The following is a 6657-nucleotide window of genomic DNA, read 5'->3' on the forward strand; positions in this document are numbered from 1 at the left end:
AAAGTTGGGACAATATAACATTCCACATCACATGTTCACATACCAATAGTACCCAGAGAGTTGCGCATTATAATTATCACAAAGAATATTTCCCTTCTGTTCACTTGTTTGTAGTGAGATGAGAATGAAAGGAATTATTTGTATCCAATCCTAAAACTAATTAATAATATATGCGTTTAGCCAATTGATATGAAGTATAAATAAAATTAAGTAATGAGTGGAGTAACTAATTAATGACACACCGAAAGTGCATGAAACTCAATAATAAAAAAAAAAAAACTGTTATTCATAATAGAATAATTGTCGCAAAAGTTTTTAAAAATTTTAGGATTCATGTAGATTAATCTCTAATTTTAAAAGTTAGCGGTAATAGTCCTCAAAGTGATATTTTTTAGAATAATTAGCTTTTTTAGTCCCTGTACTTATGACACGATACTATGATGCCCCTTAATTTATAAGTGTAGTTAAAAATACCCCTAAAATATATCAGTTGGAATAGTATAATCCTTCTATCTAATTCTGTTAAAATTGACTAAAGTTGACTGTTAAATTAATAATGTGGCATTATACATAGATAGTAGTTGAAAAATTATGTACCATTAGGAAAATAAATTACAAGTCATAAAAATTACAATCACAGGAAAAAAAAATGAAAAATAACATCCAAAAAATAGAATATCATTACCTTAATTTTCCAAAAATCCCATGTTCTTTCTAGTGATATCCATCTCTTCAAATACTGTAGAATCCTAATTTTACACCTTTTCTAATTTGAACTGCTAAAAAACGATTGGAATTATTTTAATAAAATTATTTTTATTAAATTTTTTTAAAAGGTTATGAAATCATTTTTTAATCATCTTTCATTGTCAGTTATTATGCCACCTCATAGTCAATTTTCCCTTTAAAAAGAGATGAAATTACTACTCTATCCTTTGTTATAATACGGTATTTTTAAACAAAATAAACAGAAGGACTAAATGTATGCATATAAAATTATACAAGGACTAAATGTATGCATATAAAATTATACAAGGACTATTTGTAACAAGCTGAATAGATTAAGGGGCATAATAGTATAGTGTCATAAGTACAAGGGGTAAAAATTAAAGATAATTATTCTATTTTTTATAAGACCGTTAGTCACTTTTTTAACTGATCAGTTAAACCTACGTAAAGTACTACCGGTCAATTTTTTATTAGTCCAAATAATAATATTAATTAAAAGATTAAAAAATATTTTAAAATTATAAATGCGATAGTAGAGTAAAATCATTTTGTTGATAAAAGACATTATTTGATACTCTTAGAAGTTTGAACTAGTTTAACCTTTGATGAATTTATATATAGTTGTCCACACCGAACAAAGAATCAAAACCAGTTATTATTTTATCACAATATTTTTGTAAACAATAACATATTTTCATTCCATCAATTTCACTCAAATTCAACAATGATTTAAGAAGACACAATTTGTAACACTCTACAGGTATAGGTGTGTTATCGTGATTTTATAATAACTGTTCAGTTCGTTGCTAATCAACGAATTTATTAAAAATCGTGAATAATTAAAACTTTACTTAATTACTAACAATATTAAAATAAACTAATTTTTATATATCCAGAATTTCGAGCTTAAAATATTTACAACCTATTCAAAATACTTAATGCAAAAGTTGTCGCCTAGCGACTATACAAAATACAATTAGCTGTCCCAAAAATCGTACGCTCCAGGCCTAACCGTCTCGACATGTACAATCTTCACGCTTGCCCTCACAGCTCCTCAGCCTTAGCCTTGCCCTTACCTACACATGCGAATAATATCTGTGAGTCGACAGACTCAATACGAATAGCATAATCATACTCATAAATATAACTCGGATTACAATTGGGTGCCCATACACCCAACTGTAATCCTATCCCCACAACCTAGGCGATATTTGGTCTAGAACGTTCATAAGACAATACTATCAGCCATAATATCAGTCTATACTCGGTACTCTAGTTATACTCTAGTCGTAGTGATGTGATAGTGTCGATCAGTATTTGAGCTAAACATACATCTATTAGTATCCAATACAACTCTACATGTATTTATACCGCTATCGATGTAATCTAACAGACTTAATAAACATGTACGCTAAACATGTAAACGCATATGCATATCATTATACTAATCTTAACTCGTTTTTAAATTCAAGTGTGCAGGTCAACCTACGTGGAATAGTTGCTCGACGATTTATAGGCGCCTTGGATTGGATTCACTAGGATCTTGCTAGAACACCAAAAATAGAGCTGAAAAATCCAATTTCTCTAATGGTTTTCCAAAGGGGTTGAGAGGATGAGAAGGTTGAAGAGGAATAAGGTGCTACTTGTCTTATTTTCTTAGTTTAGAAGAATAAATAAAAATCTTGTATATTAATCTTAATATTATCCTCAAAAATATCAAACTACAATACCTGACTAAATTCACTAAAGGACGAAAGAATCATATCGCCAAAAAGACCATTTTACTCTTGCCTAAGCCAAAAAGCATACTTACCACCTCCGGGTATTTTGGTCAAACCATATACTTCGAATATTCCCAATATTACTAATATTGTCTATCTAAATTGCTCCACTATTACTAAAATACTAACTCATAAGAAAATGTGATACTATTGGCCAAAGTTCGCGTTCCAATATTGTTGAGTATAAAATATGAAAAACATGAAATTATATATATAATATAAGTAACACACCTAAAATTTAAATATATCTCCATAAATTTATAAATCATAATTAAAATTCTAATTTCTAAATTAAACCCTAATTATTTGCTAATTTTCATTTTAAAATTAACCGGTCTTTATAATTATCTCCCAGTTAAAAGGATTTTGCCCTCAAAATCTAACCTGAATAACTCTGGATATTGAGCCCTCATGTCAGACTCCAAATCCCAAGTGGATTCCTCCACCTTACTAGAGCACCTTGACTAATGCTATTGTCTTGTTTCGAAGGACTTTATCTTTTCTATCTAAAATTTGTACTAATTGTTCTTCATATGATAAATCTGGCTGAAGTTCTAAGTTTTCATAACTCAGCACATGAGTAGGATCCGATACGTTTTCCGGAACATAGAAACATGAAACACGTTATGGACTACTGAAAGTACTGGAGGGAAGGCTAGATGATATGCAACCAGGCCTGTAATATCCGCTAACTCCGAAAGGGTATTTTTGTAATTTTATTTAGCTTAGAGTATTTTTTTTTATTTTACATATTTATGGATTTAAATATGTATGGGATTATTTTTATGATGATATAATATTTGATTTTATTGGCATGTGCATAATGCCTAATAGATACATATGTCTGAATATTGTTATATGGGTATATTATTATTATTATTATTTTTATTATTATTATTATTATTATTATTAACATATTATTATACGTATTATTATTATTATTATTATTATTATTATTATTATTATTATTATTATTATTATTATTATTATTGTTATTAACTGTTATATACGTATATACACACGAACGATTCAACCGAACCGAATGCCTATTTTGGTGGAATGGGAATCGCTCCACTTCGGTTCAATGCGATATTTTGCTTGGGTTTAAACACGATAGAAATTAGGTTTTAAACTTTATTTTCGTTCACCCAAAACAGAGAACCAACGAGAGAGAGAGAGCACGTATACGGCGTATACGGTACCGAAAACTTTCGTTTCTTCAAGCGGAGTGAAACCTGGGTGAACGTGGGGGTTTGGGATCACTTATATACGACCTAAGGAAGCTTTTTAACGTGGTATAAGGGGCGGAAGTCGTCGTTTTGAGATTCGCCATTTTTGAAGCTTCAAAGGTGCGGCTTAGTTACGGACTCGAATTCGAACGTGTTTAAGCTTGTTCTTGGGTCAAGGGAGGTTATATTTGAGTGCATGGGACCCTAAGGATTGTTTTTGACGTAAGAAAACGAAGCTTTAACGTCCAAAACGAAAATCCAAAATTTTGGACTCCATTAAAGACGGTACACCGCCAACGAAGAAGACAACCCCGATCTGCCTTCTCGGACCACTTTTCTTGATCGTTTTGAGGTCCTGAGCATTGTGGAGAGCTTCCCCAATCGAAAGGACGCTTCAAGAGCCATCGGAGACAAAGTTACACTTTACCGGCGACGAAACCGACGAGAACTCCGGCGACACTCCGTTCAGGGGTTTCTGGAGGATCTTGTTCTCAACAAGGAAATTCGTTGAGGTGCTCGAGGTAGCAAGTGTGGTCTTAGCAACTGAGGTAAGAAGAGTGGACATCTGTACACAGGGTGTATGTTATGCATACAACTTGGGTTGGTTTGCTATTTGATTTGATTGTGTTATGATTTCCTTATATTTTGTGAGCATCGTTAGCATGAGAATAATATTAGGGTCTTGCTGCTTGTGTGAGCATAACACTTGCAGGTTATAATATTATCATGGGTGAGTACAACTTATGGTAATTAATTGCCCTGTTGGATGCCAAGTGTGAGAATAACACAAGGCAGGGTAGGTTACCTCATGTCTGATCAACATGAGAGAATAGTTGATTATCGTATGTGAGTATAATGTGCGGTATGAGACTTGATGTGTGCATGTGAGAACAACATGCGTTGTGGATATATTTATGGAATGTGAATTACTGTTGATTAATATAAAAGAGCAAATTATGTCAAGTAACTAGTTAGGAGGGCTATGTCCTACATAGCTCTTCTTACTGGGTGTTAGCTCACGGGTACTCTGTGTGCAGGTAAGGGTAAGGCTAAGCAGTGAGAATGAAGAGCTCGAGGCGTGGACCGCATGTTAGGGGGCTGGCACGGTATTTTGCTTTTAATGTTTTTAACTGCTAAACATTTTGGAACTATTATTTTGACTTAACTAGTTCTTATTTAAGTTTACAGTACTAAAAGAATTTTGTTTTAAACAATGAGATCTCATGCTTGGATATTTTTCAATAAAGAAGTATTTGTTTGTCTTTATCTTATTAAATTGTTTTATGCGGACTATCCTATGTGACATCTCGGGAAATCGGGGTGTTACAGGCCAACCTTCTCGAGAATCTCGAAAGGCCCTCTAAACCTAGGGCATAACTTGGCCTTTTTCTCGAAATGTTTAATTCCTTCATCGGAGATACTCGTATGAATACATGATCTCATACCTAAAATTCTACGTTTGTGCACTTTGAATTTGCATAGCTCTTTTTCCTACTCTGAAAGGAAAGTATTCTAGCCTTGATCTTTTCTATAGCCTTATTGGTTCGTTGCACTGATTCTGGACCTAAATATTTTCTTTCTCCAGTTTCATCCCAGTGAGTTAGAGATCTACACTTCCCGCCATACAACATCTAATATGGAGCCATCCCTATGGTACTCTGATAGTTGTTGTTGTATGAAAATTCTATCAATGGTAGCTACTTCTTCCAGGAGCCTTCAAAATCTATTACGTAGGCCGGCAACATATCTTCAAGCATATGCATTGTCCTCTCAGACTGTCCATCAGTCTGAGGGTGAAAATCTTTACTAAATTTTTAATTTGGTACCTATGGCTCGCTCGGGACTTTGCCAAAATTTTGAAATTTTGAGGTAAATTTTGGATCTCTATCCGATATAATGGAATTCAGAGCCCCATGTAACCTCACTAGTCTTTTACATATAACTCTACATACTGATCTACTGTAAATGTTGTTTTCACCGTAGAAAATGTGCAGACTTAGTAAATAAATCCACTAAAACCCAAATATAATTGTACATCCCCGTGGATCTAGGTAATTCAACCCCGAGATCTTCCCACTTCCACTAAGGAAGAGTTAGAGAATGCAACAATCCTTCAGGTCTCTGATGTTCAGCCTTAATCTACTGACAAGTCAAGCAACGAGATACAAATTCTACCACATTTTTCTTCATTTCGCACCACTAGTAGAATGGTTTTTAAATCCTGATATATTTTGGTAGTGCTAGGATTCAGTTAATAAGGAGTGGTATGAGCTTCTTTGAGAATTTCATTTTTAAGTTCCATACTACTTGGAACACAAACTCTTGTTCTACACAACAACACCCCATTACTCGACACTGTAAAATCTTCAACTTTACTAGCTAAAACTTATTGTCGGATCTTCACCAATTCTGGATCAGTTAACTTTGGAGCTTTAATTCTGTCTAATATATCCAATTGTAATGTCAAATTATTATGTTTGCCTACTACAAACTCAATACCCGATCTAACCATATCATTTGCTAGGTAAGGTGAAATCTTAATCAGACTAGTTACTTGTCTGGGCCCCTTTTTGCTCAGGGAATCTACCACCACATTATCTTTTCCGAGATGGTAAAAGATTTTACAATTATGATTCTTAACCAACTCGAACCAACGTCTCTGTCTCACATTCAAATCATTCTGAGTAAAGAAATATTTGAGGCTCTTGTGGTCTGTATAAATCTCACACTTTTCTCCGAAGAGATATGTCGCAAAATTTTCAAAGCAACAACTACTGTGACAATTTCTAGATCGTTCGTTGGCTATTGTTGCTCATGTTCCTTTAACTGATGGGAGGCATAAGCAATGGCCCGATTGGCTTGTATAAAAACACACCCCAAACCCTGTTTGGATGCATCACAGTACACCACGAACTTCT

General features: G+C 33.6%; 1 long non-coding RNA gene across 1 annotated transcript; it reads left to right on the forward strand.

The window, feature by feature from the left end:
* Positions 1–3096: 3096 nt before the first annotated feature.
* Positions 3097–5005, forward strand: LOC133039491 (uncharacterized). Its single transcript, XR_009688637.1, has 2 exons — positions 3097–4287; positions 4777–5005. It is a non-coding gene; the product is annotated as an uncharacterized LOC133039491 (long non-coding RNA).
* The last annotated feature ends 1652 nt before the right edge of the window (positions 5006–6657 follow it).

The sequence above is a fragment of the Cannabis sativa genome, chromosome 6 (genome assembly GCF_029168945.1).
Source record: "Cannabis sativa cultivar Pink pepper isolate KNU-18-1 chromosome 6, ASM2916894v1, whole genome shotgun sequence".
Classification (NCBI taxonomy): Eukaryota; Viridiplantae; Streptophyta; class Magnoliopsida; order Rosales; family Cannabaceae; genus Cannabis; species Cannabis sativa.